Consider the following 26,734-nt stretch of genomic DNA (forward strand, 5'->3'; position numbering starts at 1 on the left):
TAGTGTAAATGCTGCTAGCATCAGTTCTAGAAGACTTTGATTTAGTTTACTGTTTCAGTGCACTAATGCCCTTTTTGGTCACAAGTGTTTGAAGGATCACCGCGAAATATGTGTATGTCAGCCGATGTATTGATATCTGAATAGTTCACTCCCCAATATCGGAATCGTAGCGTCAGTAAAGCATCAATCTTCATCTTCATTGTCTTTTTCCTACAGCAGTTTTCCATTCATTTATGAAGGGGATGTTACACTCAAACAAAAATGGCAATACAGTATAATCCTGAATTCAAACTAACGCTTACATATAAAATTATAGTTTTCAAGCTAAAATCCATCATCTGTTCATGCAGAAAAATCTGGGGATTTATTTATATCCCGCTATGATCGGGTGTTGGATCCTGACCCACAGTCTGAAAACCACTGGAGCACTAGACAATGACTCAATGTTTCCTCTGTAATCTTCTGTAGCAGCAGTGGTTAGTGGTAATGCAGGGTTTGGTTCCATGTCTGGTCTACTGCATGTTTCAGCACTACCTCCACTGAACTTGTCTTTTGTACTTAGATACACACAGTATTTGCTATAAAAATAACATATTCATCATTTCAATATTAATGTCAACAGAATGGACGCATATAATCCATGACTTTGAGTGCTATTTTGTACAACGGAGCAAAGAGCCACTGAGAGATAAGACCAGTAAAACATAAAACAGCTCATGTTATACCAAATATGGAAAACATTTCGAGATATATTGTGATAGGATTTCTGATTAGAGGGAATAATCCTTGAGTGCATCACAATTATCAATTGTAACTGTAAACAACAAAATCATGATGTTATGACATTTGCTTGGGTCTGAACTTGAGTTGTGAATCTTCTGGCCGCATGATTCAATTGTGATTAAGCTGTTGACCATCCAAATGCAAAACCATTTTTGATGTATCTCAGTGTATGGCTATAATCTAGTCCTTCCAATAATCACTGCAGCAGTCTATCAAATTAAAGCTGCATCTTTTCAATACATAAACATTACAAAAACAAAACATGAATCCATCTGCAATGTCTTACACGTTTGTTGTAATCTACATAGGGATATAACGGTATGAACATTTAATTCCATGGTAATAGTGACCAAAACTATGACAGTTATCGGTATACCGCGGTATTTTTAAAATGTCTTCAAAATGTTGAACAAACACTGATAAACTGAAATAATTTCACCAAGATTTGTATTTAAATAGATTTATTATATATCAAAATAGTCCAAATCCAAAACCTTAAAAAAACACATCAACATCAAATAAGTATAAAAGAATGTATTTAAACTATGGAAAATAAACCTTAAATACAGTAGAATGAGATGTAGTGGCAGCAGCACTCGATTGGCCAGCAGATCCTCTCTGTGAAAAAAAATGAATAGCACATGTCATTATCAATTATTACTGTCACTGTTACTCAATACTAAGGGTGCGACCAACAGATCACAAAACTCACAATTTAAATCATATCCCTTTTGTTAGAAACAGGTTGGATCATTTTTTAGATCAAAACAAAAAGGATTGTTGGTAAAATAATTATGAATACTCTATTTTGGCTCTTATCTCTCTATTGATACCTGTCATAGTCACCATTTTGTAAAATTCTTTATATATAGTCTATTCTACAAATAATCCACAAGTATTATATATTTCTGATATTACTAATATATATTGGCTGTCTGTCTGCTTGCTCTTCTGTTGTCAGTGGACTCAGACAATCTGCTTGGTCAAATGGCTGCTGAGCCACAGGTAGACACTGCTCCGGTGAATGGAGCTGAGATGAAAGTCAGTCATCTCAGTCAGTTTGCGTTCACTAACTCAGTCCACCCAGTATGTTTTTGTCTCAAATCCTCCTCACTGCAGCTCTGCATCAATATTTGGGGAATTATTGGGTCGACTTTAAAAAGTGAAATCTACAATTAACAAGCGGTTCAGATAATGTGGGAAATCAAGGATCAACTGCGTTCAGTTATACCAATATCTGGTCAGTTTACATTATTGAAAACAGCAAATTAGACAGAGAAAACTTGACATACACATACATCACACACCTGAGCTTAAGTTTACCTTACCTTGCATTCGCTGAACAGCTGCGGATGATGGTCGCATAAATTGGATGTGTTGCCGCCACTCGCAACAACTTTCCTCTTCCAGCTCTTGCAGATAGGGCTGCCATCCTCACCCAACTGTCCCCGAGCATGCTTATAATAACCAGAGTACGCCCAGACTGCAGATTTGATTGTCTTTGAAGGCGGAAAAATGCCATGACGGCCGCTACTGTCGCGTTCTCCCTCCGCCATGTCTTTTTCACTACATAAGTGCACATTGTGCGCTGCACATGCGTATCTCGCGAGTTTTATGCACCGTGGTTATCGAGCGCGGCGGTTACCATGGTAATTAAAACTTAAACAGGAAACTGTTGGGAATTTTACCATGGTTTACCGTGACACCGGTAACAGTTACATCCCTAAATCTACAATAATACTGTTTTCACATGGCATATATATATATATATATATATATATATATATAACCGCTGTCTTTGTTCAAACTCACACACGTGTAGTGATCTCCTTTAACACATTCACTGCTGCCATTTTTGAATCCCAGGTATATGATTCAGTTGAATCTGAATCATCACCTCGGGATCCGTGTTCTCGCATGAATTCACCAGGTCATGTTCGGTGTTTCTTATAGTTTCTCTGACGAGAAGTCACGCCCACTAATTTGTAGTCTGGCGAAGGTGAGCTGATAACACCACCTGATGAGTACAACCATGTTCACTATATTTTAGCTATGGTGTAGCCTCCACTAATACTCTAATACTCTTAATACTCTGAACCGGGTGCTGAAATATTCAGTCTTGTTAACCTGTATAAAACAGAAAATCTATGGGCTTGAAAACCCCCCATAAAGTGGGGATACTTGCAGAAAGCCTCTCCTACTTTGCTTGAGCAGCACAGCAACAAAAAGTCATCAGTATGCAGAAATATTACAGATATTATTTAAGTCTTCGCCTCAACGGTGACAAGCATTAAAATTCTGAATAAAGGACTGAATTAGACTATAGGTCTTTGTAGCTATTGTACACCATCTACTGAAATCTACAGAGCTATGTTTCTATCCCGATTCTCACACACACAAAACACACAGTTAAAGCACTAACAAAATAATAAATATCCACACCCTCACTAACAGACAAACACAGTAACAAGGACAGTTTGTCCAACCTCTCAGGTCCACATTATATTCTTCCCGACAGAACAGTGTGTGTGTGTGTGTGTGTGTGTGTGTGTGAGCAAGAAAAACAACTAGATCAATTTATAGCACGACACTCCTTCCCTCCAACATTCTTCTGCACCTTCTTCCACCTCCCCCCGCCCTGCTCACTGAGCTTGCTATGTCTACAGCACAGTATGTTCTCTGCAGATCTGCGGAGTATGCATGCTCGATCTGGATCTGGATCTGTTCAGCTGGAATGCCAAATGCGTGCAGACTCAGCCATCACTGCTGACACCAGTTGGTGTATTTCAAGAGCTTTTTCCCAATTTTCAAGACTTATCACATAAGCAGGAATATTCAGGAGAGAAATATATAATATAGATATATTTATTTTTTTTTTTTTTTTAAACTTTATTTTTATTAAGTTTTTCAATTTACAGTATAATGGAAAAAAGAAAAAAAAGGAACAGAGTGCACAGACGGAAAATATACACAAATATATTGTTACACAGGGAAAGATATAACAATAAGTATATTTTGTTGGACCAGGGGTTAAAGTTACTTCGATCAGATTTGTTCTATTTATCCAGTCTACTCTTCTTATCAGAACAGGACTAAACCATTCACACACCAGAGTACAGCAAGACGGAGAGAGTGCATCAAATAGGACAGTAGGGGGCACCGAACCCCAGCAAAAAATAAATAAATAAATAGAAAAATAAAAAGATAAAACAGAACACAATTTGGATACTGTCACTTATTCAAAATGAGCTGTCCATTTCCTCCATAGTGCGGTGAATTTGTCCATGTTCAAGTTCAAGGAAAAAGTCAGTTTTTCCATATCATATATTTGTTTCACAATTGCAATCCACTCCTCTTTAGATGGAGACTCTTTCGACAGCCATCTTCTCGTAATAGCTTTTTTACTTGCAACCAACATTATTTTTATCAAATAATTGTCAGTAACGTTGATTGTGGGGGAAATATCACCAAGATAAATTGTACAAAAATCAAATTTAATCTCAAAACCCAATATTAAATTAATTTTCACCACTATATCTTGCCAGAAAGAGTATATAATCGGACAGTCCCAGAAGACATGGAAATGATCCGCCTGTGTGTTTCCACACTCTCTCCAACACTTTCCATAACTTGTCTGACCTTTCTGAAGCTGTTTGATTTTGGGGGTGATAAAAAATCGAGTTATATTCTTCCACGAAAATTCTCTCCAATACCCAGAGCTAGAAGTGCTCATTTGAGTTTTACAGATGTTCCACCAGTCATTTTCTGAAATGGTTATTTTGGCTTCTTTTTCCCATTTGGATTTAACATAAAGAGTAGAGGTACCACTAAGTGACTGCAAGCAGGTATAGATTTTAGAAATCAATTTTCGGTTTAATTTTGATTTATATGCCTCGATCAAAATATTTATTAATTCAGAACTACCTTCCTCTGTTGTGCTCAGATCACAGTTAAAGTGCGCTCTAACTTGAAGGTATCTAAAAAAATCTTGGTTTTCTAGGTCGTGTTTATCCTTAAGTTTTTGAAAACAGTGTAGTGTCCCTTTGTCAGAAATGAGACAGTGTGTTGTGATACCCTTGGAGAGCCACTGTTTGAAACGTCCATCCATCTGGGCAGGTTTAAAATCCTTATCATGTGTTACCCATCGTAATATTTTCATGTGGTTTTCCAGTTTGTTTTTTCGGCATTCACCAAACCAGATATTTAGTGCTATCTATCCTACTATCCTGCTTGTTGCAGTCTACATCCCCCCCGGCTGTAACAACAATGACAGAGACAAGGCATTGAGTGAACTGTACAGCTCCATAAATGAACAGCAGACTGCCCACCCAGAGGGACTTCTCATCGTGGCTGGAGATTTCAATCATGCAAATCTCAAAACAGTGTTTCCTAATGTGTACCAACACATTGACTTTGCAACAAGGGGAAACAACACACTGGACCAGGTTTACACTACATTGAGAGGAGCATACAAGGCAGCACCCCTCCCCCACCTCGGCGCTTCTGACCACATCACTGTTATGCTAATGCCAGCATACAGGCCTAGGGTCAAAGTCACCAGACCGGTTCAGAAACAGGTACGGGTGTGGCCAGAGGGGGCCTCCTCAGCACTCCAGGACTGCTTCTCCACCACAGACTGGGACATGTTTAAGCAGGCAGCCACTTACAACCACCACATCAACATACAGGAGTACTCGGACACTATTACTGCCTACATCAGCAAATGCATTGATGATGTCACGGACACCAAGACCGTCACAGTACGGGCCAATCAGAAACCATGGCTGACGGGGGAAGTACATCGGTTACTGAGAGCCCGGAATGCTGCTTTCAGAGCAGGTGATGAGGCTGGTCTCAGATCAGCAAGAGCCAACCTGTCCCGTGGCATCAGACTTGCAAAGAGGCAGTACAGCAACAGGATAACTCACCACTTCACCGACAGCAGAGACACAAGGAGCCTGTGGCAGGGGTTACAGACCATCACGGACTACAAGCCTCGACCACAGACCTGTGATAACAACATAACTCTGCTGAATGATCTGAACCACTTCTACGGACGGTTTGAAGCCGACAACAACACCTCTGCACAGAAAACAGCACCCCCTCCAGACGACCAGGTACTGTCCCTGTCCCCAGCCAGCGTGAGGAGATCCCTCTCCAGGATCAACGCACGGAAAGCTGCAGGACCAGACAACATCCCGGGTCGCGTGCTGAAGGACTGTGCAGAGGAGCTCACAGATGTCTTCACAGACATCTTCAACATCTCCCTGAGCCAAGCTGTTGTCCCTACCTGCTTCAAGAACACCACCATCATCCCGGTTCCAAAGAAGGCCTCTCCATCCTGCTTCAATGACTACCGCCCCGTGGCACTGACCCCCATCATCATGAAGTGCTTCGAGCGGTTAGTCATGAAACACATCAAATCCAGCCTACCTCCCTCCCTGGACCCGTACCAGTTTGCATATCGGACCAACCGGTCCACTGACGATGCAATTTCCACCGCCCTCCACTCAGCTCTCACCCACCTGGACTCTAAAGACTCATATGTGAGGATGCTGTTCCTGGATTTCAGTTCAGCGTTCAACACGATCATCCCCCAGCAGCTGATACAGAAACTGGACTGTCTAGGACTGAACACCTCACTCTGCAACTGGTTGCTGGACTTCCTAACAAGAAGACCACAGGCAGTTCGGGTCGGCAGCAGCGTGTCCAGCACCATCACACTGAACACAGGGGCTCCCCAAGGATGCGTGCTCAGCCCCTTACTGTTCACCCTGCTGACCCATGACTGCACACCAACACACGACAGCAACCTCTTCGTCAAGTTTGCGGACGACACGACTGTGGTGGGGCTCATCAGAAACAACGATGAGTCAAACTACAGGGACGAGGTGAGCCAACTGGCCAAGTGGTGCAGAGACAACAACCTCTCTCTGAACGTGATGAAGACGAAGGAGATTGTTGTCGACTTCCGGAGAGCCCCCACCCAGCACCTTCCTCTGACCATCAATGGTGCTGCTGTGGAGAGAGTGAGCAGCACCAAGTTCCTGGGTGTGCACCTCTCTGAGGACCTCTCTTGGAGCAGCAACACCGCATCACTGGCCAGGAAAGCTCAGCAGCGCCTCTACTTCCTCCGCAGACTGAGAAGAGCCAGAGCACCAGTCCCCATCATGCGCACCTTCTACCGCGGCACCACCGAGAGCATCCTGACCAGCTGCATCACTGTGTGGTACGGCAGCTGCACTGCATCCTGCAAGAAGACCCTGCAGCGCATAGTGAGAGCAGCTGAGAGGATCATCGGTACCCCCCTCCCCTCCCTCCAGGACATTTACAAAACACGCCTAGCCCGCAAAGCACTCAGCATTGCGGGCGACCCCACCCACCCCAACCACCATCTCTTCAGTCTCCTGCCATCTGGGAGGAGGGTGAGGAGCCTCCGGGCGAGAACCAGCAGACTGAGGGACAGCTTCATGCACCAGGCCACCAGGATGCTGAACTCTCTCCCAGAACTGCCCCCCCTTCCCTCTCCGCCCGCTGCCCCCACAAACTCTGGACCTTGCTGACCCCCCCCTGACCCCCCTCCTCCCCCCCCGGACATTACTGACCCCCCCCCACCCAAAAGGCACCAGCCACTTTACAAACTCAGTAAAAACTCAGTAAAAGAACACTTAGAAAAATATATATATATATATAAAAATAAAAAAATTGCAAATTGCACTATGTACAAATGTTTCACATGTTTACATTCCGTGATGTCACCTGTATATATTTAAAATATATATTTAAATCTTTATTTTTTTCATTTTTACTTCTACTTTTTTTTACACTCATTGTGGATAGAGAGTAACAGAATTTCAATTCTCTGTATGTCTTGCACATATTGCAGCATTGACAATAAAGCCAACTTTGAACTTTGAACTTTGAACTTAGGGGGGTTCTTGTCCAACCGCTTAAGTTTTGTTTGTACTGTAAGTATAGATTTCTGTCACCAAGCAAGCTCTGGAGGGGAATATCCAGTTGGCTTAATTCCAGATTTTTCCACTTGGCGTTGTAGATTGGGTCGCATAAATAGATCAAATATCTGAGCTGTGCAGATTTGTAGTAGTTCTCTATGTTCGGCAAGGCCAAACCACCTTTTTCTTTAGACAGTTGCAATGTTTTGTACCTAATCCTTGGTTTGAGGCCTCTCCAGATGAACCCAGATATCATTCTCTTCCATTCTATTAATTGTTTTTGCGGTATTTCTATTGGTATTGATAAAAAAAGGAAAAGCAATCGTGGCAAGACATTCATTTTAACTATATCTATTCTGTTATGCAAGTCCAGTGGTAATAAACTCCATCAGTTTAAATCTGCCTTTATCTCTGTTGTAATTGAAGGATAATTTGTTGTATAGATGGTAGATAAATCCTTTGGGATTTTTATTCCTAAGTATTTAATAATACTATTTTCCCATCTAAAATTGCACAAGTTATTTATTTGAGGTGGGGGAATATAGTTAAATGAGACAACTTGTGTTTTATGTATGTTTAACTTATAACCCGAGTAATGACCAAATGTTTTCAGGGAAGACATTAATGCTGGTAAACTCAAATCTGGTTGGGAAAGAGTGATTAATACATCATCTGCATAAAGACAGGTCTTATACTCAGTGCCTTTAGACCAGATTCCCCTAATGTTTTCATCTTCTCTAATAGCTAATAGGCTGCATCTTTTCAATACATAGGCTCGATAAATAGAGCAAACAAAGTCGGACTTAAGGGACATCCCTGCCGACAGCCTCTTTCAAGTGGCACTGGGTCAGTCAGACTACCGTTTACTTTGATTCTGGCAGAAGGAGAATGATATAGGTTTTTTAAATATAAGATAACTTTAATATCGAAACCAAATCTTTGCAATGTCAAATGTAGGTATTCCCAACTAACTGAATCGAATGCCTTTTCAGCATCAAGACTAAGAACAACAGACTCATCTTCATTTTTACTCATGTGCTCCATCAAATGTAATACCCGTCTTACATTATCTTGTGTCTGTCTATTCTTAAGAAAACCTGTCTGGTCTTCATCTATTATGTCCGGAATAATATTTTCTAATCTTTTTGCAATTATTGAGGCATATAATTTATAATCTAGGTTTAAAATCGATATCGGTCTGTAAGAACCACACTCAGATTTATCTTTACCCACCTTAGGAATTACAGAAATGATAGCACGTCTCCAAGAGACTGGAATTTCTCCCCCATTAAGTGTAAAATTAAAACATTTCAATAGTGATGGAGATAGTAACTCTCTAAATGTTTTATACCATTCAGCGGAATATCCATCCTCACCTGGCATTTTATTTGTTTTGAGTCTGGAGATCGCGTTATCCAGCTCTTTTTGTGTTATTTCATTCGTCATTATTTTATTCTGTTCTAGTCCAATGGATGGAAGATCCAGCGAGTTAAGGAAATGTGTAATACTCAAAGAATCAGCTCCCTTTGGTTGAGTGTACAGGTCTTTGTAGTAATTTTCAAAGGACTTTTGTATTTCTTTTAGATTATGACACATCTTTTCAGATTGTGTGTCCTTAATTTTATGAATGGACCTTTCCTCTTGCTGCTTTCTTATCCTCCAAGCTAACAATTTTTTAGCCCTTGGTCCATTATCATAGTACCTTTGCTTGATGTACTTTGCCTTCATCTCCTCATAACTGTCATATAGTTTGTTTAAGTTTTGTTTAGTGAGTTTTATCTGATCTAATAATTTGGGGTCATTACGTTCCATGTGTTTAATTTCTAGATCTTTTAGTTCCTTTAATAAGTAGTTTATTCGTTTCTGCTTTTCCCTCTTTTTAATTGAAGACCACATTATAAGTTTTCCCCTTATTACTGCCTTAGCAGCATCCCATACAGTACCTGGAGACACTTCTCCGGTGTCATTTTGTTCTAAATATTCTTTAAATTCTTTATGCATATATTGTTTACACAACGGGTCATTTAATAAGCTTGTGTTAAGCCTCCATGTTGTATTTTTCGTTTCAGTATCCAGATGTAGGGAAAGATATACACCTGCGTGGTCAGAGATATCTTTAACCCCTATTTGACATTTCAAGATTCTGTGTCTATCTGAGTTGAACATAAAAAAATAGTCAATCCGTGAATGAACATTATGGGGATGGGAGAAAAACGTAAACTGCCTTGCTGTGGGGTTCAGTACCCTCCAAATATCCATCATTCCAGTGACTGTGTCAGAGTTAATTCTTTTTGTTGCATTAGAGGAGTCAAGGGATGGATGTAGTTGTATATTCCAATCTCCGCCACAGACCAAAATCCCTTCAGTCTCTTCAGCAATCAGATCGAATATTTTCTTTATAAATACTTTATCATTACCAGGGGGTCTATACACATTCAACAGTGTTACCTGCTTGTGATCAATGTAGCCCTTCACTAAAATAAATCTCCCCTCAGCATCCCTTATTTGTTTAGAGATCTGGAAAACAACTTTATCTGAGATTAATATGATGACTCCTCTCTTTTGACCATGTTTATAAGACGAGTAATATGAATTCTTAAAACCCAACTGTTTAAACTTTTCGTGTTCTTTATCACTAAGGTGAGTCTCTTGCCAAAAGATAATCTGTTGTTTTTCTCTTTTCATCTTGGTAATCAACTTACTCCTTTTGATAGGGTTTTGTAGACCATTGAGGTTTAAAGTAATTATTTTGTATTCCTGATTCGACATCCTACCTCTTAATTCCAGTCCGCATATTTTTCCCTTCTAATAATATAAACATATAAATAAAAACCATCTGTGCTGAACATAACCAAACAAAAATAACCTCCAAAGGTGAAGTGAAGTAACAACTTCTGAACGGGGAGGGGAGGCCTTCAAAGGAAGGGCCCCTCCAGATGCATCCTGACATCGTCTTAGGCGGTTTTAGTACACACAGTTTTCGGTGTAGTTTCTGTCACTCCGTGAAAACAGTCCGGTCGGTATTTTCTTAATGTTATAAGAGCCATAACCATCAACCGGTGTTTAATAAAAAAAGAGATACTCTTACACCTCAGGTCATATCCTACCTGCAGACCTGTCCCGGTGTCTTGGGGATCCGCTGGAATGCCACGCGTTTCTTTCCAGCTTCTTGCGCGGTGTCACAGCTGCCTGGGATGCGTCGGCGCGCATGTTTCCCTCGTCGGTTGTCAGTATCCCCCTCTTCAGCAAATCCTCCGTTGCCTCGTCCGCGTTGTTGTAGGTAGCGGGTCCTTCATCGTAGAAGACTCGGAGCCTTGCAGGTGCAGGTGTCTGAAACCTGAGTCCTCGTTCTTTTAACACTTTCCTCAGTGGAGCGTATTTCTTCCTCTTTTTTATCACTTCTGCTGGGAAGTCGTGATCAAAGTACACTCTTTTCCCCTTGAAGTGTACCTCCTTCTTTTTCCATGCGCTGCTCAGCACCAAATCCTTAGTTTTGTAGACGAGGAAGTAAGCGACCATGGATCTCGGGGCAGCTGGCGGTGATGGTTTTGGTCCGAGTGACCGGTGGCAGCGCTGTATGTTGAGGTCGATGTCTGGAAGTTGCAACTCGGACTTAATAAATCTCTCCAGAAACTCACATGCGTTGTTCCCCTCCTCCCCCTCGGGGATCCCGAAGATGCGGAGGTTGTTTCTGCGGGAGCGTGTTTCCAAATCCGTTAACTTTGACACGATGCTCTCTTGCTCCTTCAGAGCCCGGAGAAGCTCGTCCTTCACGGCAACACTCCACTCCTCCATCTCGGCCACTCGGGTCTCCACCTCCTCCACTCTGGCCTCTGTGTTCTTGAGTTCTGCCCCAATCTCACTCAGTTGTTGGTTAACTTCTTCTTTAAAGTTCCCGAACTCTTCCCTCATGTCTTTTTTGATTGTCTCGCAGAATCCGCTCAGTTCCTTTTTCATGTCCAGGTGCCCTGCTTTTATGTCAGCGCGGATAGCGTCCATGCTCGCTTGCAGGGCGGCCATTGTAGCATGCACATTAGCCTCATCTGTGTCGACATCTCCTGTCGCCATTTCCACGTTTTCCTCACAGTTTGGGCTCGTTACGGTCTTAGCGTTTCTTAGATTATATTTCCCCATAAAAGTTTCACAGATATGTTTGCGTGAATTACTCTGAGGTTGGGGAAATGTCGGACCGCTCAGGGAGCTCTCGAACTACACCACCGACCAGCTCGCCGCCATACCGGAAGCTTCATAATATAGATATATTTAAAAGGTCAAAATAAATGCAGCAGAGTCTAGAGATAGGTGACCCAACAACATACTACTGTGACAGCTATCATTTTATTTCAGTCCATTGTGGACAGTTTTACCAGTCACACAGTACTCTTGTGTGGTCATAGATTATTTTGTTCAACTTTTTTCACATATTCACTGGCCCAACATTCACATTTTCATCTATTTCACCCATTCATACTTTACTGATTTTCCACCAAAATGTGTTACGTAATAATACCATATGCCAAACTCCCATTCTGAGAATTGAAGCCACTGTGAAAGTCCAAAACTCTGCAGTTCCTCAAATCTCCATATGAGCCCATGTTAAAAGGCCCAACTTTAGAAATAAACATGTTTACAGTTTGGTAAAAAAAAATTTAAAAAAATGAAAAGTTTGTGGCTTCCATACCCAAGTAATGCCTTCATGACAAATGTACAGGGGTTGAATTTCTGACATTATATTATATTCAGTGGCTGCTTTAAGGTTAAGCTGTCTGATCAGCTAAGCACCTAAGCTAATTCCAGTCACCAAACTTTATCTCTCAGTTGTATTTTTGGCATTGATACTTTTTGGAGAAGTCTTGATGCAGATATCAAACAAATAACATGACTTTATGTGAGGTAAACTGGACCAACAGACCACAGCAAGGGACAGATACTTGTGTTTTGGATTAACGAGTGACCCTATTAGGGTTAAGCCACACTGGAGCCAGTGAGCACAAAGCTTCAGGTCTCCAGCAGTTCTAGAATCTCAAGTATACAGTGAATGTAGAAGTTATTGCTCGCTATCTTTGTGGCAAGTAACCATGTGGTCACACTCACACGAGTACTCTTAGGTGAAATGCTCTCATCTTTATGTGTAAACGCAGTAAATAGTCTGGAAAATGTGAAATCCCATGCAGTTTTGTTTTGTAAAAACGCAATGGCTTAAAGTGTTGGACATAGTGAAGAGGAGGAGCAGGAGGAGGTGGAGGAGCCAGCCGTCTTCCTTGCAGAGGAAGTTTTGGTCAAGCCAACTACGTTAAATAGTCCTCCTCCTCTTCATTGTTGCTTTTCCAGTTACTAAAAGCCACAGCAACATCCACGTTAGCCAAATTGAAATGCCGCAAACGATACAGAAAAGTCCCCAAGCAAGTGGAGAAACAACAACAACTTCTGGTCAAGTCATATCATGGAGCCTGACATTAGTCTGACCATCCACTTCATCACAGCAAATGTTTTACAGACTTCAAATTTCCCTTATGAGTTGATATCCCAAGGCTTGAAGGAAGCATTTGGGGGTTAAATGAAAAGTCACAAGAATGCATAACCATCAACAATGACAAAAATAATGCCAAAGCAGTGGCACTTAATGACTGGACAAGACTGCAGTGGTTCAGCCACAGGCTTCACTACGCTATGGGTAGGTCGAATTAAAGTACTATAATCCAGAACACTTGTACTTTGCTTATGATTTACATTTCATGCTATTTGTTAAATTTCTACTTCAACACATATCTGAGACAAATATTGTACTTTTCACACCACTACATTTATGTGATGGCACTAGTGAGAAAATGCAAAGATGTGAGCTGTAAAATCTCAGGTTAGCTTGAATGAACAGTAGGGGTGTCACGATTTTGATTTTTTATTGAAATCGATCGAAATTACGTAATGGTCTCGAGCATCGAAGTCAAAGAGAGGATCGACGATCACCCCCCAGGGAGGTGTGCAAAGCTACGCACGCACGCTACGCAAATTACGCACATTGTAGCCAACGCCGCTAGTTAGCTAACCTGCAGATTATGACACCATGGCAAGTGCAGATAAAGGAGCAACGGCACCGGAGCTTGAAGCAGCTCCTGCTTCTCTTAAATCACCAGTATTAAAGTATTTTGCATTCCCGATGAGTTATGAAGACCACCGTGTGTAAGATATGCTATGTGCGTGTACCATACTCGGCCACAGGAAACACTACAAACATGGCAGGACACATTCGCCGGCATCACAAGGATGTAGATTTGACAACTGGGAAAACACCATCACTGGTCCAGCCAACTATTCCATCCTCGTTTGCAATAAAACTTCCACAGACCTCAGCTCGCGCAAAAGCTATAACTAACGCTATAGGGCTATTTATAGCAGCAGACCTGCAGCCTTGTTCAGTGGTGGAAAACACTGGATTTAAACATTTAAGATAAAGATAACAACATATCTTTGTTAAAGAAAAAAAACTTGAAAGAACAATGTAAAAATGACAGTTGTCATTCTCAGGGGACAAAAAAGTCCAAACTACTTATTTTTTTATGTTCAACTGTTAGGGTATAGTTTGTTAAGGCTCTCATTGTTCCATGACTCTGGACATGACTGTTATAATTTTTATTTATTTATTTTGTTTTGTAGCACATCTGTTGCCAGGCACCCTCTGTGACCTCCCATTTTTGTTATTATTATTGTTATGTTTGTCTTTGTTGTTTTCCACTTGACTGAGAACCAGATTGTTACCTTTATATTGTAAATAAATTATTTGAATTTGACCATTAGTGCCTAATGTGATACATTATGGAAATTGCATCACTTATATGTAGCCCATCTTTTGAAATAAGATTTACTGTACAAAATTTGATGAATAAAACCAATGATCGTAGACTAGAATAGTCTGAAAATGGCATAGGCCTCTGTGCTGTAAGAAAAAGAAAAAAATTGAATCGAATCCTGACCCTAAAATCGAAAATCACATCGAATCGAGGATTTGGAGAATCGTGACACCCCTAATGAACAGCATTCTGTATTCAACATGATCAAATATTGAAATGGCCAACTACTACTGTCAACAATAATATACTGCTTTTTCAACACAGTTTTTTTTAAACGCAGGCCAATCTGTTTAAAATTGCCATATACATGCAGAAGTAATGCGACTATCAATCAAATAATGTAGGTGTTTTAATCCGGCTATGAGAAATCCAATCCGGTCCGATTTTAGTCAGACTAAGGTGTATAAATGCATCTTAAAAATCTAATCATAGGGGGACTAACCCGTGACCACACGCGCACATACAGTGAAGACTGTGGCGCAAAAACTAAAATCAAAACACAAAATCCAGAAGCGAAAGATTGTCGGCGTTGTGAAAATGAATCCCCTAATGCATTATTGGTAAGAAAACAAGAGGATGATAAGAAGGAAGACAGAAAGACAGAAGGAAGACAGAAGACAGAAACAAGGAACAGACAGAAAAAAGAGCGACAAAGACGAAGAAGAGGACGAAGAAGAGGACAAAGAAGAGGACGGGGCGTTAAACGAGGTGGTAGACCACCTTACCGGGTCCGTCAGAGAGAAAGGGAGAGGGTGATGCAGGAGGCAGCCGGGGCACTATAGCTGTGAAGCTTTATAAGTACAACCCTCAGTGGGAAAACGTGTACATTATTTTTCACCCATGCAGGACTCTGACTTCGATAACTCCTCTCTTGAATCAAATAATGAAAATAGGCCTAGTATTTCTTTACAACTGTAGACGAATCTTCATTCCAAGGCCATGCAGGGGAGTTCATGATGGCTGTGTGAGAGTCTATGACATAAGTATAAATATTACAGTATGATGACCCAAACGACCCCCAACCCAGCGCCACAATATCAGAAGTATTGTGTCCATCAGTTTATTTTCAAAATTGCTCCATTTTCATTGTGCCACTAAAAAATGTTGTGTGTTACTAAATTTTTCAGCATGGTAGCACAGTGCTACTTGGAAAAAAGCTTACCGTCAAGCCCTCAATGAATGACTTTGGTAACCCTAACCCAAGATAAAACTGAGGCAGGAGCATGGACGTCTGCTGAAGGTAAAGGATGGAAATGTGGGGGATTTCACAATAACAGCAACCAACATACACACACAGACACACTGTATATAGTCTTCTGCACAGACACACTGGTCTTCTCAGCAGCAGGCGAGCTGCCAACAACCACAGCAGTTTATAGTCCTGCTGTTGCCATAGAAACACCCTGGCTGCCAAAGCTTCCATACTCTCCCTCTCTCTTCACATCTTCATATCTTTGTCACACTCTGTAATTTTTGTGTTTTACTTGCATAAGGGTGGACACAAATACTGCTGCAACATCTGTTCCCCAAAATTAAAGTCTGGAAATTAAAGTCCTTTGCTCTCTTACACTGGAGTGTGTGTGTGTGTGTGTGCATGCGTGCATTTTTAGAGTGGAGAAACTGGTTGCACAACAACCCAGACCCTCTTCTGCCCAAGCACACTAGAACAAAAGCCTGGTGGGGGTTGCTGATATGGTGTTGTAGGTAAGTTTCAGGATAGTATCAATTAATGCCCATATTGCTATGTTTGTTGGTAGTGTAGTGGTGCAGCAGTGTCAAACAATAACATACAAGTCTTTCCTCTCCAACACTATAATTTGAAGGCCTGGAGTTTGGCTAGCAGATTTTAAAATTGCTAATGAAGGGCGAATGTTGATATTGTGATAATGGTAGCTTTTTGTGTCTCAGTTGCTCCTAATTTGCTTAGAATGTAGTGAGTCTAGTCTACAGGCAGGTTGGTTTGTTGGCAGAAAAATTTGGGTGGGTTCATCCAACCCATGATGGTGAGAGATTCTGAGCCATAATGATGTCAAAATACATATCAACTCAGAAAATACTGATGGACTGTGTCATTCTCCTTTATCTTTTCATTTACACTTGAGGTAAATAGTCTTAGTTCTGCAAATAAAATATACATGTAATTTTGTCTCAAATCTGTGCCTGAATTCATCACAGAGTTCACATTAATGAAATATTCTGTCAATGACTGAATTTTTTAGCAATGACACAAAATAAGAAAGCTGCCTGAATTCTGACAGATTACAACACAGAGGGCAATCTAATGTACATTAGTTAGTGACACTTATAACACTGTCAAACACAATGACAAACACCTGTAGAAGACGCTTACCCTAGCATCACTATCTGGTGCTGACAGTGTTTTATCTTTTCTCTCTACACCCTTGCAAGTGCATAATCTATACATTTGATTTGTATATTAAATGTAATTTTGATCAAGTTATGTTTTTAATTAAAATGCTATTAAATACATAATGTCTCAATATCGTCAAAAACAATTAATTCACTTGACAGGTAATAATTGATTTTGACATTATTATAAAGTATTATAGCCAGAGCCGGCCCTGGACATAGGCAGTATAGGCAAATGCTAGGGGCGCCGTCGTCCGCAGGGGGTGCTGAAAAGTGATAATAAAAAAATACATATAATTTTTTTTTTTTTTTTTACCAGTGCCATTACTACTATTGTTTTGAAATAATATATAAGCCCACAGCAACATAACATCATAGCAAAGACTATTAAATAACAGCGAGGCCTTTTTTCTTGGTTCCTGGCTCGTTGCACTGTACCTGTCCTCTGTGAGTGGGGTGGGGTCGAGAGGCGAGCTGCCTGAATCTGACCGCACCGAAACCCCAAGACCAAGAGAGAGACTTACTGATACTAAAGGAGAATTACAATGTCCCAAAGACTGAAGCCATCCAGTGCCCAGTGAAGGAAAAGAAGGAAAGAAGAGGAAGACATGAAGAAGATACCGGTACAGTAACGTCAATGTGATGAAGCGAAAGGAAATTTATAGTTAATACATCGTAGTTACCATTGTTGGAGCAGAGTGTTAACTTGCTAGCTTACTTCAGAAGATAGCAGCATTGTTTAATAATCAATAAATAGCTGAGTTGACGTGTGTTAATGTTACTCCACCTTAAATTCATCAGGGACATTTGGAAAATTAACGTTAGGCCTGCTAAGGTGTTATTTTACAGGTGTCTTTCCTGCTTGTATGTCAGATAAAATGCTATTAGTTTTCATCCCCTTTGTAATAGGGTCGTTGCATGCCTTTGGTTTATTGTGTCACAGTTTATGCTTTGTAAAGTTTACATCAGCATAAAAGTGCAGTTAAAGTGTATTACTGTTAATACGCCACACCTTAGCGTTCCCATTCCCCATTTTCATTATTAGTCTATATTAGTCTTATATATAGCACACATTAATCATCTGGGTTTTTTTTTTTTTCATTAAAATGTAACATGCAGTGGTCACATATACTTCTCTTCTCTCTTCAGATGCACTTCAGATGCAAAATATTTCACCACCACCCCAGTGACACAGCATCAGGTGCTCCTGTCCCTCTACCTCAGCACAGCAGAGTGACACAGCATGAGGACTAAAGGCTGCACCAATAGACCTGCTGATTGGCCATCTCGTCTAAGTGACAAAGTAAGATGCAAGTTAGTTTACAGAGGACCATTTCCAATAAAAAAAGAAGGGAGAGTGTCAACATGACTTTTGTAACAGTCTTAGTCAATGGGGGGAAAAAAATCAAAAGAAGCTGGCTGATGTACTCAAACAGAAATGATAGTTTGCACTGCTTCTTCTGCTAAATGTTTTTTTTCCCAAAAGAATACAGACATAATAAGGAAGGACTAAAGGACTGGAAAGATGCAAGCCACTTGCTGAAGGTTCATGAGGATAGTCAGGAGCACCATACACTCATGGCAACATGGGAGGAGTTGGAGGTCGTTTTGCAAAGCGGCTGACAATAGATAAGCAAGAGATGGCACTTGCTGAGGCTGAGAGATAATATGTTTGTTTTTTTTACTTAAAAGAAATAAAAATCTATGTGCAGATTCTATGTGCGTGCATGACAATTGATTGTGAAATTGACTGCGATGGAAGGGAGCGCCGGCTAAAATCTTGCCTAAGGCACCAAATTTATCAGGGCCGGCACTGATTATACCATTTGTAAAAATGACAGAAAAAGTCTGATGCAACCTCTGTTCCATCCTTCCTCATTCACGACTTCCTAAATAATAGATACCCAAGAGTTTATTCAATAATGAGCAGTAAACTCAAATTTCAGATACTGATTATCGTCACTATTTGCATCGTCACTGACTGGTGTGGTGTGGCAGAACTTTAAGTTTCGCATATAGTCAGTGTGTAATTGGAAGATCGCTAGTTCAAATCCCGGCTCTGGGAAAGGCTGAGCTGCATGTCGAAGTGTCCTTGAGCAAGATACTGAACCCCACATTGCTCATCAGTGAGGGCCCTGCGATGAGCTGGCAACAGGGAGTACCCTGCCCTTGCCCTGAGACAAGGCTGGGATTGGCACCAGCAGCAACACCCCGCGACCCCATGGAAAGGGATAAGCGGTTACGGACAATGACATGACATATATTCAGTGTGCATTACTTTACCCACCTTCCTCCTAACCATCACTATACCTTGTGTGCAAAATTTTGGAACAACTTCTGGCACATCCTCTCATTCTAGCTAGAAAAATTGGATAATGATGATGGAAAACAACGACCACTAATACAATCTTAATTTCCACACTAATACCCTTATTCCACTGGTCAAAAACCTCACTTGAACCTGTTAAAATCTGGCTTTTGTGTGCAAATGGAATGTATAAAAACTACATTTACAACATTTACTGTTTAGCTCCTGGCTAACTTTAACGGGGATAAAGTAATTTTATCATGCAGCTTATGTAGATTTTCCAAACTAGTGCATTGCCCATAGGAAGTTATGTATTCCTATAGAAAAGTGGGAGGTTAAGTATTTTTTTCATGGATAGCCAAATGAGGCTGTGTTTGAAGGTGGGACGTCAGGGATATTTGGCCATTTTTGATTACTTTGGATTTTACCATCATATTTCACCTTAAAAACTATTTACCTTGCCTTGTTTGGTTTCATTATTTTCAGCACAACCTCGTGTGTGACTGCACAGTTATTGTTTCATTTTGACATACTGTATTAACACAATAGATCAAAAAAATCACAAAAAATATAAGATCCAAGAAGGAAAAAGTAAGATCTTTTACTGTGAAAACCACAAATATGTTTAACGAACCATTTTTTATGACTTATAATGCAAATACAAATTGTTTGCAAAATTTCTGCATTAGTTCTTGAAATTTACAGTTATATGTAAGTATTTACATTTAAATGCAGGCAATTCCTCAGGCTCAGGCACTGCCTGCCCCACATTCAGCAGTCTCCTCTGTCTCCACTACATAACACACTAAATATACGCTCAAAACATGCCATATGTAACAAATCTCTCAACCCTCAAAACTTGCTATCTCTCTCTCTGTCACCGTCATTGCTGCTGTCAATCGTCCGCCGCCGTCCCTCCCACAACTTCCCCTGTTCTTTAGCAACCAAATTATGTGGTTTGCCATGTAATTTTGTGATTGGTTGGTGTGTTGCCTTTTTCAACAAATAAAATCTCAATCTCAGACCAGAACAGACTCGGTCCGCAGTCGTTTGGTCTCATTATATCCACAACAGTCAGTGCAGATGCACAGAACAGGACTGAACCGCTGGCAAAATCTCGGTCCAGCTCACGCCGCTGCAGGTATAAATCCACTTGTTTCTTAAGGTATGTCGTGGGGGTGAGCTCTGCAGTGATTGGCTCTGGTGCGCACGTGGCTATGGTGTGCAGTTATTGGCTCTGGTGCGCACATGGCTATGGTGACTATGGTCTATCGTAAAGCATTTATGTAGTCCAAACAAATTTGACGTTGCACACCCTTAAACCATCAGTGACGTACAACATATGGGGATATGGGGTCACTAGGCACTTTTTAGCAGATTGACTTGGGTTTAAAAAGACCTGTGTAGACCCGGTAATTTTGTTGGAAAAGTGGTATTAGGTTGGCAGAGCATCATAAGTAGTGGTTAAATTCAGACACTTATGGAGCAGAGCAGGCTCCATCTGAGCCTTGTTAAATAGTCTGTATTTCTTTACATGCTGGTCAATCTGCTCATGTAAAGTCACGCTGCTCTGGCACTTTTGTACTGGATTAAAAAAACCATCACAGCCTCAGCTTTTGATACTGAGGAAACATCAAAACAATGATTAAATAGATGAAGTTAGACATGTATTAGCAATGAACATCCGGGACAATGCTGTCGCTTGAAAATGGAATTCATGGTGATTCCAGCTGTATATGTTTGGTTTCTGTGTGTTAAGATTTAACGGACTTGCGTCTAAGAAGAAGAGGTGCAAGTGTTAGATCAAATTACATTACTCAGGTTCAATATTTACCTAGAAAATTCAGACCTGAGTTTTATTTGCAAATGTATATCAAGCCAGTGGCACAGCATGTAAATGATGGTTTTGGTACTGACTATGCCCCCATCATCAACAACAACAGCAGCAGTTTTTTCTAAAAATACAAGGGTATAGTATATCAAACGAAGAAACCTACAGATCTTACTTGGTAATACTTCCCTGATTCTTCTGGAACCATACAAACTTTGGCTTACCTGAACTTCCTGTAACTATATCCAATACATTTTTTTTAAGACGCTCTTAAATGTGCACTGACACTTGCAGAGAGACTTCAACCAAGTCTCCCTAAACCAAGCTCATGCAAAAGACAATGAACGTGCACTGAAATGTTCTTGAAGCAATTTAGTGAAAGGCAGGGCCTCTTTCTCAAACCAGATCTACCATCCCGCCATTTCCCTTTCTTCTCCTCCTCATTCCGCTTCTTCCCATTTCAACACCTTCTCCCCGTCTCTCTGCACGCAGCTGAGAAAATAGCCCTGTTGCTTTTAGACAGGCCTTGACTCTGGGCTTCAGGTCAATTTCCCTGGTTTCCTGACACCGTACACCACCAACAACCAGATGGAGAGAGGGGGGAGGACAGGACGACAGGAGAGCGAGTCGAGAGAAAGAGAGAACAAGGGCAATAAAATACAGGAGACACACCAAGTGGGAGGAGGGAGAAACAGAGAAGGGGAAAAAAAACTTCAGATCTTGAGAGGGTTTGAGCTTCCACCATCTGGTTTGAGCTTCAGGAATAAGAATTTGATTACATGACTTTTCCCCTATAAACAGAGGGAGGATTGTTGAGAGAACTGCTGCTACAGCAAATGAGACTGGTTAGACTCCAGGTCTGCATAATCCAAGAGTATTTCCTCATGGGGAAACATATGACATACCGGTACATCATTTAGACTGGTCTCATAGCTCTCAGATTCTTCCCACGTCAAAAAAGCATACCTAACACATCATACAGAAATTCCAACTTTGGCACAATGGTATTGCATATTTGTCAAGGCCTAGATCGCCAAAGACAATCTACAAATTAAACTGCTAATTATCAAAACCAACTGACCAAGACCTGATCCATCAGTCATCACCTCCATATCATATTCATAATCAGGTCAAGAGTCTGAACATATTAGGTGGTTGTTAGAATTTTTATTAAACTAGACGACAGGTAGTCTGTCTGACTACTCATATTTCTTGAGCTGTCCAACTTCTTTGTAGCTATGCTTGAGCATTCCCACATCAGCCGCTGACATGAAAACTACACTGTTATTGTATCAATGAAGGCCAATGAGAGTGAGGTGGTCAAAGACTGGTATAACTGTATATTGTATTTCATCCAATAGTTACCTGGGCCACTTTCATCGGTAAAGTTGTCTAAAAGGTGTATTGATTCATTCACAATGTCAACCCATGAATTAACATGCAAAGAAATATCCAGCCTTTAGGTTGATGTTGGTAGCTTCTGAAGTTTTGCCAAGTGTTTCCTAACAGTACAGAGGCCCTACGTGGGCTCACTGTAGACCGACTGGAACTGTGTGACAGTACAAATTCATAGGGGTGGGAATTTCTTGGCAGTACACAATTCGATTCGATTCTGAGGTCAACGATTCCATTGTAAAACAATTGACGATGCATCTCGATGCAACTATTTTTTTGTGTACATTTCCATGCATGATTTAAAAGATAATAATTAAAGCTGCAAGCAGTGTTGAACAGGCCCTCGCAGTCCACGCACCTTGGGGCAGGCTGCAGTCAGGGCTTCTACTTGTAATGACTTGCGATGAAGAAGCTGTTCCTTTATAATTTGGTGGCCTGCTCTAGTATTAAATAATGTATGCTGAAGTCAGAAAAAAGTGTGTGTACTGCTACATGATTCCCCAGACAAAGACTGAGTTGATGGTCCGCTTCTTGAGCTGGCTGAAGAAAACGTCCACATGAGGCATAATGCAATGAAATAGTTTCCAGAAGAAGCTGAAAGTATTATCGTCCAGTAGCCACACAAACCCTCACTCTTCCCGCAGAGTGGTAGGCTCAAACTCCCCTGATGGTTTCAAAACACTGGATGATGTCACATTCATGCTCAAACACAGTGTTCAAGGCACAGGTATGGAAGTTCCATCTTACTGTGCTTGCTCTCGGGAGTCTGTGTGGGAGATGTTGAAAAAAATCCAGAGAATCCAGCAAGATCAGAGAAGAACTGATTAACTAATGGGGTGTGCTGCATGATGAAAGCTAAAAAGTAAGAGGGCTGAAAGAGTTTAAAAAGGTGAACAGTTTCGAAAAAAATGTATTGGTTATCGCCAAAATATTTATATATTGAGTAACAGGAGACATTGCTGAAATCTGTGATGTCATTTTTTATTTCTGGAGAGTGAAAAATGACAGCAGCAGAGCGAGAGACAAAACAAGTACTGTCTGCTCTCCTCCAGAAACCTAGGCTCACAATTAACATTGTGGCTTATGGGACTTCTACAGCCAAAAGTGTAAGTCCTACATCTAAAATAGGACCATGAGCTGAAAGCCAACAAGATGTCCTACATTTTTATGGATATAGTGTCTATGTGAAGTAAAAGATGTGGGATCCAAATCAATCTCAAGAGAATTTTTTCTCCAGTTCTTCCAGCTGCTCTATGCTCTAGTGATGATGTCACGCCCTCTAGCTCACGCAATACACACCCATTATAAAATCTGAAGACGGCCTAAAAATCCTTAAAACTAAAACTGTGATGATTTGAAAACCGTAAAAAAAATGTAAAAGCTGAATACATGCCCAACAGTTCACAGTTCTGACTATTTAAAAGGTGGAATAGTATCTGTAGCTCAAAGCATGAAGCACAAGAAGAGGTTGAAAGTCGATGAGTTTTGAAGAGGATTTTAAGATTTTCCCATTTACTTTCCATTCAAACTCATGAGACTGCAACCAGATCGCCACCTATTGGTCGATTTGCACCAAATTTTACACAAAGCCCCATCAGTCCACGGAACACAACTATGAATATTTAAGTGATAATCAGATGCATTGAAAATAGCGCCACCTGCTGGTCATTTTTGGTGTGTGAGTCACAGGGGTTCATTCTATTGCACGTCTATGAATTTAATTTCCATAAGTGTTATGGTGTGGGCACAGTGCCAAAAATTAGACAGCCGTCAGAGCGCCACCTAGTGGCAGATTTGTAAACCCTTTGTCAGATGTCCTCAGGAGGGCACTAACAATAAATGTACTAAGTTTCGTGTTAATCCGATGAACCATTGTGGAGATATAAAATACATCAATTTAAAGAGCGCCACCTTGTGGTCATCGCCTAATATTTTGCACAGGGGCTCAGGGGCTCATGCAGAAATAGGAACTTGAGTTTCATGTCATTAGACCTGACCAATGTGGAAATATGCAACACTTCCTGTTATGAACCAAATCTGCAGGAAGTTGTTATTTAATAACTTTAAAATTAATTGTCCTATTAAAACTCTTTTGATAGCTTATTGTCAGGAGGGTCCACAGATGCTGTGTGCCAAGTTTCATGCAAATCGGTGAAACCACCTGGGAGGAGTTCGAAAAGTAAGTTTTCGACATTTTGTAACGTAGCAAAAAAAACGGTAGGCAGAAATGGCCATGGCTCAGGACATTTTACTGAACACGGGGATATAAGGTTTTTGAATGTGCGACAAAGTATATGGGAATTATTAGCCAAAACGCACTTTCCTTAATAACAGCACCACCTAGTGGTGGAAATTAATAACAATAGATTATAAAAAAAATTTCGCCAGGTGTGACTTATATTCCACGTTTGGTGAATTTTGGGGTATGTTCAAGCAGTGAAAAATGCGATCATTTGGGACAAAAAAATAAAATAAAATAAAGAATCATTTGAAAAACAATAGGGTCTTTGCAGGTTCCCTGCTCGGGCCCTAATTAAATCTGAGTTTGCTACTCAGAGTTTGCTTACTACTTTTTTGATGGATCATTAAAAAAATTATTAATTGCCTTCTCTAATATCTTATTAAAGAAAAGGCTTTTCTTTGTCACAAATAGATATGACTTTCTATGAACACAGAATCCTCCTGTTACAGTCAATAAGCATATCCCTAGCCCTTTCTAGATAGAAAAGGCGGCACACTTGCTCAAAGGTAAGGGCGGCAATGTGCCGGCTTGTCTTTTTAAAATGGAGGCGTAATATTCCTCCTTTTCCAAAAGCCTCCTCTGGGGTAGGCGTAAACATGTGACGTGACATGAAGCTCGAAGTTGGGCTGTGAACGGTGACAACGAGTTTGTCCTCACAATAAGAGTTTTACATTGCACCCTTTTGGAGTTTAGAACTGAGTTATATATATATATATATATATATATATATATATATATATATATATATATATATATATATATATATATATATATATATATATATATATATATATATATATATAGTTGAGGTGAACAAATCAGAAAGGCAAGTGATCAGTGAATAATTCTGACTATGCAAATGTAAAAAAAACTGTATGTCAGGTTTTCCTGAGCTGAATGGAGGTTGATGGAGGGTCAACCAAGATAAGGCCTCCAGATTCCTGGATTAAAGACTCCTGAGCCACAGGGCTAATGACCTTACCCCAAAATCATAATCTGTACCTGCAGGCCAGCACCTTAAATAATTTTCCAGTCTGGGATCATTAAAGTAATTCTATTCTATTATTCTATTATAGGCCAGAAAGAGTTATTCATAAACCTCTGTCAGAATAGTTTATTATTCAACATGTCCATCAAACACTGCCATCAAACAACACACCATTACACAACATTGCCTCTCAGTAGTCACAGAGTTAGAAAGGTCTTTTCTAGCCTTTGTTTAGATTGAGAGAGTCCTAGCCTTATTACATATTTAGCATTTTAGGTACTTATACATCACTTGAGTCTTTTCTTTTCACTCCACTTTTAACCTATACTAAACTACAAGTCAGAAAGCAATATTGGACTTCACTGCTTAATTTACTATGTATATTATAAACAAACTAATCAGATCCTTGCATACAAGGCATAAACAGAGCATATACGCTACGATAGAAAGTTATAAATACAACCACTCAATTGTTTATAAAAGTACAGCTGAATTAGAGGTTGATTAACCAATTAGCTAGCCTATAAAAGGTGAATGAAAATGGCAACCACATTTTCAGTTTGGCCAACCAGAAGCTTTTGTCTGGTTGCCAGCCTTTCAAACATTTTTAAGTTTGTGTTGAGTCCTGAACAGGTTACGAGACGAAGGGCCTGCAGGTGTGAAAGCCTTTGATGCTTATCTGTCTTCTGAAGACAAAGATCTTGACTGAACTGTGATAAGCCAAGTACTAACCTGTAACAAATGTTAAAGAATGTGTTTACATCTCAAACAGAGGAATTGTGTTTGATAGTTGCAATAGAGAAAAGCGAAAGGCGCTCTGTGTTTTTCCGCCACTCCCTTCAGTCCTTTCTGCTAAATTCCTGTCCTCCATTACACTGTGTTATGTAACTAATGATTCTGGATGTATAATCACAGACAGAGAAGGACGGCAGGAAAAGGTGGAGAGACAAAGACAGAGAATGAGACAAAGGCAATCTATTCAGAATGTGCATTTTAACACCAAGTCATCACATCTC

The 26,734-nt window shown here is 40.5% G+C and overlaps 1 protein-coding gene across 1 annotated transcript in view; it reads right to left on the reverse strand.

The window, feature by feature from the left end:
- Positions 1–26,734, reverse strand: part of reep3b (receptor accessory protein 3b) — a 77,193-nt gene that overhangs the window by 49,461 nt on the left and 998 nt on the right. The gene's annotated exons all lie outside the window — the stretch shown is intronic.

Source organism: Acanthopagrus latus, chromosome 20 (assembly GCF_904848185.1).
Source record: "Acanthopagrus latus isolate v.2019 chromosome 20, fAcaLat1.1, whole genome shotgun sequence".
NCBI classification, from domain to species: domain Eukaryota; kingdom Metazoa; phylum Chordata; class Actinopteri; order Spariformes; family Sparidae; genus Acanthopagrus; species Acanthopagrus latus.